At 36.8% G+C, this 14,026-nt stretch overlaps 1 long non-coding RNA gene across 1 annotated transcript; it reads right to left on the reverse strand.

Annotated features, from left to right (window-relative positions):
• Window positions 1-3,858: 3,858 nt before the first annotated feature.
• LOC127977443 (uncharacterized) lies at window positions 3,859-5,374 on the reverse strand. Its single transcript, XR_008158222.1, has 3 exons — window positions 5,291-5,374; window positions 4,227-4,341; window positions 3,859-3,998 (listed from the first exon to the last, which is right to left on the reverse strand). It is a non-coding gene; the product is annotated as an uncharacterized LOC127977443 (long non-coding RNA).
• Window positions 5,375-14,026: the final 8,652 nt, after the last annotated feature.

A 14,026-nucleotide genomic window follows, 5' to 3' on the forward strand; every position in this document is an offset into this window, starting at 1 on the left:
CAGCTTACACATGTGCTGTGTGTGTTGCGGGGATCCAAAGATTACAGCACCTGCCAATAAAATGCATAACGGAGAGCTGAGAGGCTAGTAAGGAGCGCGGTTGCGAGCTTTGCATAGACATGGTATGAGAAGTTGACCCTACAATCCTCCATGGTATCCACGTTAACATCCTCAACTATAACTTAGTTTTTACAAAGATGAAAAGTTTGGGCCCAGAGGCAGACCTAAAGTTTGACTTGCACGTTTGTTTAGGCCTACAGCAATGTTTCATTATCTCAAATAATTACAAAACAAAAAAAATATAAAATATAAACTATTCATTAAAACTTAAAAATACCAAAACATTTAAATGTCAAGTTAAAATCAAATAATAATCCAGAGGCGTTTAAGTATGTATAGTGCAAACTGTAAAAGAAATACTGGTAAAAATGTGGAATAAGAGAAAACATTATTGATAGAAATCGCACCTTAAAACAGTAAATTGAAATATAAACAAACAGTATAATGACTTAAAAAAAACGGAAAAAAAGACCAAATTAAAATATAACAATCTATTTTAAGTTAAAATAACATTTAAATATTTCCTATATATATATATATATATATATATATATATATATATATATATATATATATATATATATATATATATATATATATATATATATATATATATATATATATAGTGTGTATAAGGCAAGCTTCAGTAGAAATGATTGCAAAAAAAGTGTCGAATAAGAGAAAACATGAGTCACGCTGGCTAGAAAATGAATAGACACTGCACCTTAAAACAGCATTAACAACTTATGAAGCCCATTCATTAACCGGCCGGGTGTTAATCCATCACTGAGAGAGAACCATGAAGGACATCCTCTTACAGGGCACTGGCAGGAATAATCACACTTTTCTGAAATTAAAATTCAGAGGAGGGTCCATGTATCACCGGCTAGTGAAAGGCCTTGAGATAATAAAGGCAACGTAGGTAATAATAAATAGAAGACAGTGAATGAGAGTCATAAATACACTAGCGAGCGCTAGTACAGAGGCAGGCTTAACAGTATCATGATGATGGGTAAATACATGCTGCTCATACATTTAACTTGACACCTTCAATGAAGATGTGGAAGAAACAATGTGTGTGGTATGAAGAAAGACTCCCATCACTGGTAAAGATTCAGAGCAACAGTAACAACTATTACAAACGGTGACTGACTTAAAAGTTCAATTCAAGTTAAATTTGTTTCTTTATAAGTATAGACTTAAGTAAAAGTAGACACCATGTTAAATTCATGTTCAATGATTGATTTGTTTCTTACAAATGAGGAGGTACTCACTTCACATGATATTAACTGATGGACTGGAGTTTTGTGGATTATTTTTATTTTATTGGATTTGTGTGATGTTTTTATAAGCTGTCTGGAATTACGACGGCACCCATTAACTGAGGATCCAATGGTGAGCAAGTGAAGATCTGATAAATTTCTCCAAATCTGTTCTGATGATGTAACAAACTCATCTACATATCGGACTGCCTGAGCGTGTGTAAAGTTTTAGCAAATTTTCATTTTTGCGTGAACTATTCCTTTAAGACAGTGACAAAGATCTCTCTTGGCCTTGTTTTCATTTGCTTAAATTTAGGATCATAAGCAGTTTCAAAATGTTACAATCAAAATGTCTTAACACATTTAATGCATAGCATATTTTCATAAAGAAGCACCCTAATCGAATAGCAGGACACTGCACTATTTAGACAACCATTACAACTGGGAGGTTTCACAGATGTTTCTTTCATGATGTTAACATCTTTAACCACTGAATAATAATTATTAGAGCTGTTATAATGTTGATTCACAGGTTAAGTACCTATAATATACCTATAATCACAGATCAGTGTGTTTCAGTAAAATAGACTGTGATCAGTCGATAGGCGGTTCCAGCCATGTTAAATACTTGATAAAGCAAGAGTTATGAAACTCTATGAAGGTTTGGGGTCAGTAAGATTTTGTAATGTTTATGTTGCATTTATAAAAAAAAATAATAATATATATATATATATATTAGTGCTGTCAAAATTAGCGCGTTAACGCATTCGATTAATTTGAAATATTTAACGCGTTAAAAAAAAATAACGCAATTAACGCGGTTGCAGTTTTTTTTATTTCCAGTTGTGGCCTATGTGTGTTCAACGTGCAAAGAAATATGGATAAGACCAAGGAAGGACTTTTAGACGGAAAGTTTCAGTATAAAACTCTGCCGGATTACTCTTCAGTCTGCCACAAGAAACATTACTCTTCATTCAGTCTGCCACAAGAAACAGCAACATTAAAATCATGAACTCAAATGTCATTGTTTAAAAAAAAACAAAAAAACAATGACTGTAACAGTGCGTAAATCAGACCTTTCTGTAACGCTAACGTTAATAAGCTTAAACGAAAATAACGAAATAATTGTGTAGCGGAGTATTTTTTGTACACAGTGCCGCGAACTGTCAATCACTCCTGTACGCGTGCATCACTGTCCTCCTCAGCTGCAGCAACTTGCGCTCTCTCTCTTCATCAAGCTTTAAAACAAAAAGGGGACAAAAAGATCATATTGTCTTTGTACATAGGCTATAGATTAATTAGATAAATGAATATCTAAATTTGTGCCTTGCCGTCTACGGTATTTTTTTAGAACTTAGAAAAAAGATGCTGCAGCCAATGAGCAGCCAGCGGGGGCTGCAGGACGACTCAACCTCCGCAGACAGTTTTTAATGTTTATCAGACAATAAATACTCAAGATTTTGCTTTAGTATAACTCACAACGAGTTTCACACACCTTCTCCGGCCACGTTGAGTTGTTGACACTTAACAGTGGGAAAAGCGACACATGCGCTATTCACTTGTATAACTTAAGGGTGAATGGGTAATGTAGTTTCTGCTCTGGGTGGGATGAATTAGGAAGCTTGCATTGTGAAGGGCGCTCTGAAAATCGGCAGTGCAGGTAAAAGATTAAAACCTCTATTAAAACAGATGTCCAAATGAGCGTACCGGTACGCTACAAGCACGTTCTGGGCGCACGGAGAGGTGGCGGTACGCTCAATAGCTATATTTGGAAGTGGCGGTACTTGAAATTCAAATGGTACTTACATGCCTGTGTTTTTATTTCTGTAATAAATATGGCTTTCAAGCCAACAGTTAATTTGGAGGATATTGATGGTTTATTGCAGGTATGTTGTTTACATGAGAAAATCTGTGTTACAAGTTAAACAAAAATTCCAATAAACAATCATATTTTGAATTTAAATAGTTTCTTTGTCTTGAGTTTACATTAATTATTTACCTTTTACATTTACATATCCAAAAAGTTTCAATCTTTTAATTGTGATTAATCGCGATTAATTAAAAAAAATTGTGCGATTAATTAGTTAATTTTTTTTAATCGATTGACAGCACTAATATATATATATATAGATGGATAGTAATTACATTTTTTTAAATAATATATTTAAATATAGATGCCTAGATGTTATATTATATTTATATATATTTATATATATATATATATATATAGTAATTAAAAAAGTTAAATTGTGAAATATTACTACAATTTAAAATAACTGATTTCTATTTTAATATACTGTATATTAAAACAATTTATTCCTATGACAAAGCTGAATTTTCAGCATCATTACTTCCTTCAGAAATAATTCAAATATACAGATAAAAAAAAAAAAAGTTACTGTATTGTACCTGACAAAACATTTATAAAAGAGACACTTTGCCTAACAATGCCTTTTTGCCATGAATATATTCACAATACTGCACGACTCTCTGACCTCATTGCTTAATAGTTCACAGTTATGAGTCACCTGTGAAAGACCGGAAGACACGTATGTAGAGGTTATGATGGTGAAGGCCGACCTCTGACATCTGAGCTCTCAGCGGGGTGCTTCAGTCACAGCGGAGGTTGTGTGTGTGTGTGTGTGGCGGCAGAATCTCGCCGGGCATCTAGGGTCACTAATAAGGAGATGTTTATGCAGAGTGTGTCAGAATCTTGGTGTCTTTTTCCCCCTTTTCTTCCCTTCTGTGTTTTCAATTATTAACAATTTTTGAGAAGGAGAGGGGGAAAAGGGGAAAAAAATAAGTAGAAATAAGTAGTCAAGCTTTTGGATGTTTCTCAATGGCGTACTGCACTTTTCTCAGAAACATCATGCATATTTAAAGTTAATAAAGCCTATTCCTTACCTTCCATCCAGACTTTTTAACGCTGCGTGAGAGAGGAGGAACTGGGAACATCAGAGTGCTACTCCGAGGCATCATCTGTGTCCTCAGGTTCAGTGTGACGAACAAGACCATGTCCCTGAAGAAACCATGCACACATCATTATTACACTGATGACACAAAACAGCACCAAATACTACAGCATTGCTACTCTAGAGATGCTGTTTGGCTCAAAGTGGACTGCTGATAATAGGCATCATTTTTGAGCTTTTGCGCCACTTTTTGGTTTTCATACAGTATTTATGGAAGATCAAATTAATGTAGAAAAACATGAACAGTCTTTTTTCATGTTTAAACTTTAAGATCTAAGAAAACTATGTCAGAGCTGCAGTGCAATAAAAAAATTTTTTGCCATTCCCTTCTATTTGTCAGAAAAACAAAAACAACATTAAATAATTACCAATACATACACACACACACACAAATATATATATATATATATATATATATATATATATATATATATATATATATATATATACCATAAGCATTTTATCTAGGGGCCTGAAGTGTTTTTTTTTTTTTTTAAATGTCTTGTCTGCTAAGAAATCTATTAAAACATTATTGCCCATGAAGGTTCTTAATCAACCTGCAGATCCTAACAATAGCTTAAATGAAATGAAATGTTAATAAATTATACATTTTATTCATTTATCTAAATAAATTTATGGCCAGGAAATGTTCCTTATACACCCATGGCAAGTGATTAATTAAAAAGTAAATTTTTTATACACAGTAATTTGAGTAGCATTTTAAAAAGCTTTCTGCTATTGTCTTCTAAAGACAAAACTGACAGTCTAGTGGTACCAGTCCTATGTACAATTTGTCGTCACTCTGCATGTATGTGAACTGTAGTTGCACTATCACCAACTCAAGAAAGGCAGCGGGAGGATTTGGAAGGGAGTCCGACTGAGATGGCTATAAATCAAGGCCAGCATGGCAGGATTCCGACAGGCTGCTATGGCTGCATCTGCTGAGCAGCTTTCATCCTCCTCAACCCGTTTATGCATATCTACTGGATATCCCACCTCCACGGTGTCCAAAGCTCAGGCTCAAGGACTCTCCAAACCCCGCAGTCTTCCCCGAGATCCCTTCCCTTCCCTGCTTAATTGATTCTGCTGGGGTGTCAGAAAAAGAGAAATACATCTCTCATTATTTATTTAGGCAAGCTTTGATATGGGTGTATTTAAAAAGGGTTAATACATACAGTATAAGGCTTAATCTCGCGGGGGGTAGCTTTAAAATTTCATGACCAACTACCCGAAAAATAAAAAGAAACAGTTGCAATGTTTGAAAAATAAAAAATAAAACTTATGAACTGACAGCGGGTTGGAGGGAAGGGTTGAAAAATGAAGTCTTGATGACGTCATCTGAAATGGAAAATTGTTTACGAGATGGATCAAATTACATTTTGGCAAAATAATACATAGATTATCTCTCTGCCAACCCATCTACTTCTATCCAGCCATCTACCCATCTATCTAGCCACCCATCTACTTCTATTCATCTATCTATCCCTTCACCCATCTATCTACCATCTATCCATATCTACTCATTTACAGTATCTACCTGCCCATTTACTTCAATTTATCCATCAATATCTATCCAGTTACACGGTCTACCGTCTAATCTGCTTCTATTCATCCATCCATCCATCTATATCTACCTACTCATTTACTTCTATTCATCTATCCATATATACACCCATCAACCCTATATCATTTTCTTTTTCATCTAAACACCAATAGAGGAAATGTGTTTATTTCTTGGTCTCATTGGACACTACCATTGACTACAGATCTCAGACTCTCAGATCGGCCCACAGTTTCCTGACGTAACATTCCTGTAATCACTAGCACAGAAATGGGGAAAGGAGAGGAGAGGAAGGTGGAAGCACATGGACGGTGGCGGCCCGAGATGCCGGCGGAGCCGTGGAGAGCGAGCAGGGAAAGGCAGCAGGCTTCTGCCCCCAGCATATTCATAAATCAGCTCTTTCAGGAGCTGTCAGCCACTCCATAATGAGGGTTATTATTCAGCTCGGGTGTCAAAGTTACTATCAAAGGACCGTCTCTGGAAGGCCCTTTCACTCTGCTCCTTGTTAAATAAACAGCGGTGTACACAAAATGGCAAACAAGACGTGGGTCAACCTGATACAGAGCGGGGCCACACGGGCCTCTGGAGTAATTTACCCCTCGGGAATAGCCGACTGGGGAGATGGATGATATCAGGCCTTTCAGAAAGATTAATGGAGAGAGAGAGAGGACAACAGAAAAGAAGAAGTGAGAGCAACTGAGATGTTGGAGAAGTAGAAGGAAAGATGGCATCATACAGTATCTTTCTATCTAGAAATGGGTAATAAAGTTTGTGTTCTGGATATTTTGGCCAAAAAAAACCTTGTATGCATATGTATGCAACTTATCCATTTAACATATTGGTGGTAAAAAATAACTACCAACCACTAAAAACTCAAACTCATGTGTCATATATTAAGGCATATGAAATAAAGTTAAACGGATAACTACTAAGCTATCAAAATTGCTCCTACAACTGACAGCAAAATTCCCCACATCACTTGACCTCTCATTGATAACAGTCTAATATTAACCCTCTCAGAATACACGCTTTAAAAATTCATTCTCTTTATTACTTTGTTAATATCAGACAGTGGCCTCGGAGCTGAGGGGAGTATTAATTTTGAATACTTGAAGGGGGCAGAGGAGACGAGGGGGCGAGAACGGAGCTGTATGGCAGATGAAAGGGCTAATCTCGGTTTAACATTAACAAGGGCTCCACACATCCAGAGAGGGGCAAGATTATAGCTCTCAACGTGGGACTCTGGGAACGAAAAGAAAAAATGACCTGCGTTCTCATACACAGTAGGTTATGGAGTAACGCACTATGAAATACTTGGGTAACACTTCTTAATATATTTTAATAGCTTCTGATTAGTCAGTTATGTCATTCTGTAGTCAAATAAGTTTGCATAATGATCACTAAACTGTAGTGCCAGTTGTATGTCGCATATCAAATAACCATATTGATTCTTTGGAGAGAAAATAATTTCAATAATCAATAAAAAAAAATTTTTACATTTGTAATACAACACTTTAAAATAAATTATATTTCAATAACATGACTAAACATACTCTATATAATACTACTACTACAATAATAATAAATGAACACTTTTATAATTAGCATTTAAACAAACTTGAAGACTTTTTTAAAGCTTCGTATTTAAAATATCATGAAACAGATCTGACATTAAAAGTAAGAAAAAAGCAAATTATACAAATTTTATTATTATTATTTTTTATTACTCAAATTTAATAAGTTTTATATTCTATAATTAGTATTTAAATATTAATTGAAAGAAAAAATGTAATTTATAATCTCAAGAAACAGATCTGACACTAATTACATAATTTTGAATTACTTATTAATAAATTATTTACTTGATAAAAATATGTTAATACTGAAAACTGCAAATTCATTAAAAACAAAAACATTAATAAAAAAAATCATTATCAAAAAATAAGATTATTATTATTACTCAAATAAGACTTTTGTATTATAATTAGCATTTAAAATTGATTTGAAAGCTCACCCCCACCCCCCAAAAATTCATATTTAAAATCTCATGAAACACAGATCTGACACTAACTGCATAATGTTGAACTTATTAATAAATTGATTAAACTTGAAAAAAAACATTTCACAATACTGAAAACAGCTAATTCATTAAAAAACAAAAGCCATTTACAGTTTTAAATCAGCAAAATGCAAATCACAGAAATGGAGCACAAAAACCACTTTCTACATGGAGAAAGGGTTTATAATATGATTATATTTAGTTGGCTTCTTGGGTGGTAAAATCAATTAAATGCCACATTGAGTATAAGAGAGGAAAGCACTGATAGTCGCAGCCCATTCCTCAAATTGTCATAATTACCACAGCCAGAGGGGTCACCATCACAGAGACCATTCAAGGACAAATAAGAGACTTCCTCAGGACGACGAGGAAGTGTTTCCTCTTCTGTTTAAAGAGGAGAGCAACTCCAAACAGTCAGGAGTCATCATTTTCATCTCACCTACCTGAAGGCAACAGATTAATCTTTTACATCTGTGAGTTTTAGACAGGCCTTCACGCTGTGCGAAAAATCACCAACGTACCCGAAACCAATTAATGATTTTGTCATTTCGGTGTCGGGACACTGCGTGTTTGTCAAAGTATCTCTGCAACAGTAATTTGTGCCATCTGTTCTCATAAGTAGTGAAGAAAGCGGAAATATGTGATGCGTTTAAGCTCCATGTGTCATGTGACTGTTGGGGCCGTGTCTGGTGGACATGAAGAGAACATATGCTGTCTTCCAGCCCGCGGGCTGACACTGAAGATGAGAAAAGACAGTACTTCAAGGCAAATATCGTCCCTGTAGAAAGCCTGCCAGAACCTATATGGTTCAGTGTATTGACAAATCTCTTGTGGACGGCACAGACATGTAGGTTTACAGCGCTAGCCGCTTTCAGTCCTCATCGCTGTGAAGTCTTGAAAACAGGACACCGTCCCAGGCAGCTTGGGGGAAGCCTGATGACACTTTGACTGACACCTTATGGGGCCGAAGGAAAAAGCGGCGTGGAGGTAACAACCAATCTTTGAATTGGATTAAACAGCAGAAGATATGATAACCCACATTTGATCCTGTTTAACATGGCCCACTTGTTTATTACACACAAGAGTTAGAGGTTTAATTGCAATGCAGACTTTGGCCTGAAGATGGATGAGATGGAGACAGACTCTTGCCATTGGAGACTGCAAAACAGACCAGAACCACCGGTGATGAATGACGAGCCAGAAGCTCTGTTTTCCCCAAAGGAAACCATCCTGTTGAAAAGATGGCAGCCAAACTCTACAGCTTCCTAACTCCTCATCTACAATCTAAAAAATCTTCCAAAAGGGGTTTGTTCAGTGATGCCATAGAAGAGCCTTTCAGTGAGAACAGTTCCAAAAATGAACCATTGATTTTCTTAGTGTGAAGAACAAAATAAAACCATGTTTTGGGTCAAAACATACATTTTGGGCGGACATAAAAGAAAGTGAATGTGGTATCAGGGAAGTAAGATGAAAAAAAAAACAGGTTCCACTTTATATTAGGTGGCCTTTACTACTATGTACTTACATAAAAAAATAAGTACAATGTACTTATTGTGTTCACATTGTATTGTAAAACACTTTAGCTGCTAATGAGGTGGGATAGGGGTAAGGTTAGGGAGAGGGTTGGACGTATGGGTAAGTTTAAGGGTGGGTTAAGGTGTAAAGTATGGGTCAACAGTGTAATTATAAATGTAATTACAGAAATTAAATGTCGTTTTTTTAATATAAGTACAATGTAAAAACATGTACACAATAAGTACATTGTACTAAATTAAGTACATAGTAGTTAAGGCCACTCAATATAAAGTGGGTCCAAAAAACAAAACAAAAACAAGTGGCACATCTGCAAATTAGCTTTGACTGCTCAACAAGGAGCTTGTGTTGACAAGGGAGAGAGATGATCGGATTTGCTGACACCAGCAAAGGAAAAAAAGAGAGACAAAACAAATCTAATCATCCCTTCCTATCAAGAGGAAACCATTGCCGCCTTCTTTCCACAAAGACCCCCCTGGCTTAAATCAATTTCAAACAAACTTGATTCTGAGGCGGTAACGGGGGGAATCAACAGTACCTTTCAAATTTAATTCAGTGCTGTGCTCTGGGAGAGAACAACTTTCATCCATCACCATTCATGTGCCAGGAGCACAGCTGTAACTCTAAACACACACACACACACACACACACACAAAACAAGACCCGGTGGAGGGAAAACCCCTGTAAATACATCTTAGCATCAGCTTACATGCCCAAACCACTCAATATTGGTAGGTTGTGATGGGAATCACCAGCTATTCCTATAGAATTCAGTTTCTGAACTACACATTGAACTATAATATATTTACAATTGATTAGACTTTTATTACCACAAAACACTTTTGTAAATGAGCATCTGTACACACAGTGATAAATATCCAGCGGGTAAGAAAGTTGCGATATTCAGTACAATTCCAGGGTCTGATTCAAACGTTTTAAGTGAATTATTAAATGTACTGGCTCATAAGAGTCATTTATTGTTAAGCAAACAGTATGTTTACGTACATTTCACAAAATATGTAATACTGTATACCAAGCTATCTGTTATTTTTACTAACATTGCTACAAATTGCTTAATGTGGCAAATCAAATGTGGTATTACTCAGATAGCAACAAATGTGTCAACTTTCAAAGTGTTTCTCTACGATGACAGCAGCTGACCTCACAGTTTAAGCGAATGCACGCTGCAGCGCCCCTAGTGGTGCTTTTTTTAAAAATCCAACGCATTCTTGCTTGCGCAGCTATAAGCGTCTGCATTCGCATACTAACACAGAGAGAGTGTTTCGACCCAAGACTGGCAGCTTGCACAGGTGCACATGCCTTGATGAATTGCTGATGGAAGCGATGTCCCTTCTGAATCGTGTCCCTTCTTACTTCACTCTGGCCACATCCTCCCTTCCCTCCACCCACTGCCACTTCCTGTCATTAAGCCTCTCAGTGCCTGTCCCTAAAATAATCCCAGCAGTTTTTTGTCAATCCACTAATAATTCAATTTAGCAGGCTCGGCACAGAGCTCCGCCATTAGTTTTGAGGACGTGATTTAAGATTGATGACTTGTGCCCCTTGGGAGTCTGTTTCATGAGGTGCTGGGGGGTGGCGGGGGGCACCACGGCCAAGGTGCGGAGGGAGAACAGGCATGGAAGTCGAGCGAATTAAACTTTGGAATTGATTTTCTTAAAATTTGAGTTGACTAATGTGACAAGTCGCAGCTGTGAACGGCGGAGCGCTGGGTTAAAAAACCTGCGGCCTGTCTCCTCCAGGCTTCTCACAATGACACGGCAGCGAGAGAGAGAGAGAAAATGTGTGTTAGGAGGCCTCATGCACACACACACACACACACACAAACATATGCTGCCGCTCAGTCATCAACCTGCTGTCACCGACACAAATTACAGCCAGGAGAGAGAGAGAGAGAGAGAGAGAGAGAGAAAGCAAAGAAGAGAGACAGACCTCACATCACCACAGCCTCGGAGCTGCAGGTACTGAAGGTAGTGCTGACAAGGGACAGGTCACTGCTGTGACATTGCTGAATAATTCAAGAAAAGAAAGAAGGAATGAGGGGGAAAAGAGAAAGGGAGTAGATAAGTCAATGAAAAAAAAGTATAGAACATGTATGGGTGGATACTGTCGGCTTGTCGTAACACTCACAAGCCGCTGTGCCATCAAAAGCAACATATATTGCAGTGTCTACAAGTTACATCACCGCAACACAATACTTCTGGTCTGGGAGGCCACATCTGCTAACATTTGCATCTGTCTGCTCGTCTGAGTGCAAATCACAGCCTCTCAATCCCTCTAAAATTAAAGTTGACCTTGATCCGCCTATTTTCAAAAAAAAAATAATTTAATAAAGCATTTCTACAATGGCACTGGTAAAATATTATATATATATATATATATATATAGATCAAAACATACTACATTAAATGTTATACATCAGTGTTGTTTTAGTAACATTGAGACACTACTGTATTTAATTTGTTGGAATAATTATTTTTATATTTTCCACTTTCATTTGAGTTAAAGTTTTAGTTGGCTTGTTGCATGTCATTTTTAGTATTGACTTTTTGACTATATAGTTTTATAAATGTTTTTTTTTTCAGTTTTAGTTATTTTAGAATGTCAATATAAAGTATTAAAAAAAATATTAGTACGTTTGAGCTATAAAAAAATAAATAAAAATAAAAAATACACCTACTAGAACACCAAACAGACTGAATTATTATTTTTCATTAACAGCAGAGTGGTTGTAATTCCCCAGCCAATGCGAGTCACAAAGCAGTCCTGTTTGATCCAATGGTGCAATTCAGAAATGACTTAAAGAAGCGGTAAGCAAAGACAGCCAAACGACGTGGCCCCTGATGAGTGAACGCTGGAATTGGTTTCACGCTCGAGCACAGCCTTTAAGACAAAGTACCTCAGGAGATAATTATAGTGTCAAGCATCCGCCAGGCCAGCTGTTGACGATTGGCCAATATTTAGCTTTAATTAAATCAAAGCAGAAATGTGATTTCTCCTGAGTGATGTTTACACAGAAAGTCCACTTTAGAAAAACACAACATGAGTCTTAACATGTCTCCTTCCGTCCCCTCGGTAACTGCTGAAGTTTATTTTGTGACTAAACATGTCGGCCAGAGTACATGAATCCCAAAAACTAATGAAACAATGAACTTTGAGAAGTGTTCATTAACCTGAGAGGCAAAGTATACACATTATTTACAAATTAAATAATGTGCATCTCAAGATTGAACGAGTTGCATTAGAATGAATATTAGTGACAGGAAGTGTTAAAAAAAAAAAGTCAACTCATGGTGCAAGATGAGGTTAATTTAATACAAATGTATTCTTAAGAATATAACAGAGATGCTAAAGAGTTTAAGTAATACTTTTACAAGGGCTGACAAAGCTTTAGATCTTTAAAAATTAGTCATGAACCAAAAAAGGATTGAGACTCCCTGCTGTAGAAATAAATGTACGATCCTACAGTAACATGACCCATTGGACCATAAAAAGTTAAGAAACACACTTCAACCGCAATCTTTCAGAATATTGCTGAGGATGGCATAAATACAGCGAACTGTGCACATATATGCAGTAAGAGTATCCTAAAATAGACATCCTCCACAAAACGCCCAGCAGAGATATCACAAATATTTACACCTATTACTTTCCATGTCTGAGATTAAAGTTGTGCAATTGATTTCATTTGCTGGCATCCAACAGAAAGGGCTGTACTCTTTCCTGCCTGCTGTTTGGGAATATGGGAATGTTTGGCTATAATCTTAAGAGTGGACTATTGATCTTGCTATTTTAATATGTTGTGTGAGCAGCTCTGTTTGACTGCCTTTTTTCATTAGCCGAAGGCTCTCGGTCTTCAAGCCGGGGAATTAAAACTGCCTCTTTCTCTCTTTAGACTGCCGGATGAAGGCGGCCAAGAAAGGTCAATACAAAATTAATATGGGCATTAATATTCTTAATGCAAACTTGATGCGTGCAAAGTCTAAGTTTTGACTGAGGTCCGCACAAAGTTAGATATGATTCTCCCGAGGCGGCCTGAGGCACAGAACGCCTGCGAGGACGGGGCACGCATTAATTGCGACTGTATTGCGCACATCATAAACTCACAGCTGATGCTGATCAGAGCACTTCGGCGATGACTGTGAATCTCCTTCATTTAAATTGATTGTAAAACAGCGGTGGGGGAAAGTGCTTCAGCAGCGAAAACATTCAGAGGTTGCCTCTGTGTTAAGAGATTTAATTACATTTATAATATGAGAAGGGATTTGACTATGCAAATTCCTTTAAACTGAAGAGTGTTGTATGTAAACACGCCAGTTGATCGGTGCCCGGGAGGGGAGCGAAGGGATGATCTGTCTGAAACCGAGACCCTATACACAGATGCTGAAGAAATAACGAAGAAAAACCTACCAGGGACTCACCACTGGCGTCTACTGTTCTTAAAATAAGGTAATTAAATTTACTATAGAGTAACTAACCAAAAGCTCAACTCCACTCACAAAGTTTTAGTATTTTTGGATATGAAAACGCATCAGGTTCCATTATGATGCATTTTTACATT

The sequence above is a fragment of the Carassius gibelio genome, chromosome A4, assembly GCF_023724105.1.
Source record: "Carassius gibelio isolate Cgi1373 ecotype wild population from Czech Republic chromosome A4, carGib1.2-hapl.c, whole genome shotgun sequence".
Taxonomy (NCBI): Eukaryota; Metazoa; Chordata; class Actinopteri; order Cypriniformes; family Cyprinidae; genus Carassius; species Carassius gibelio.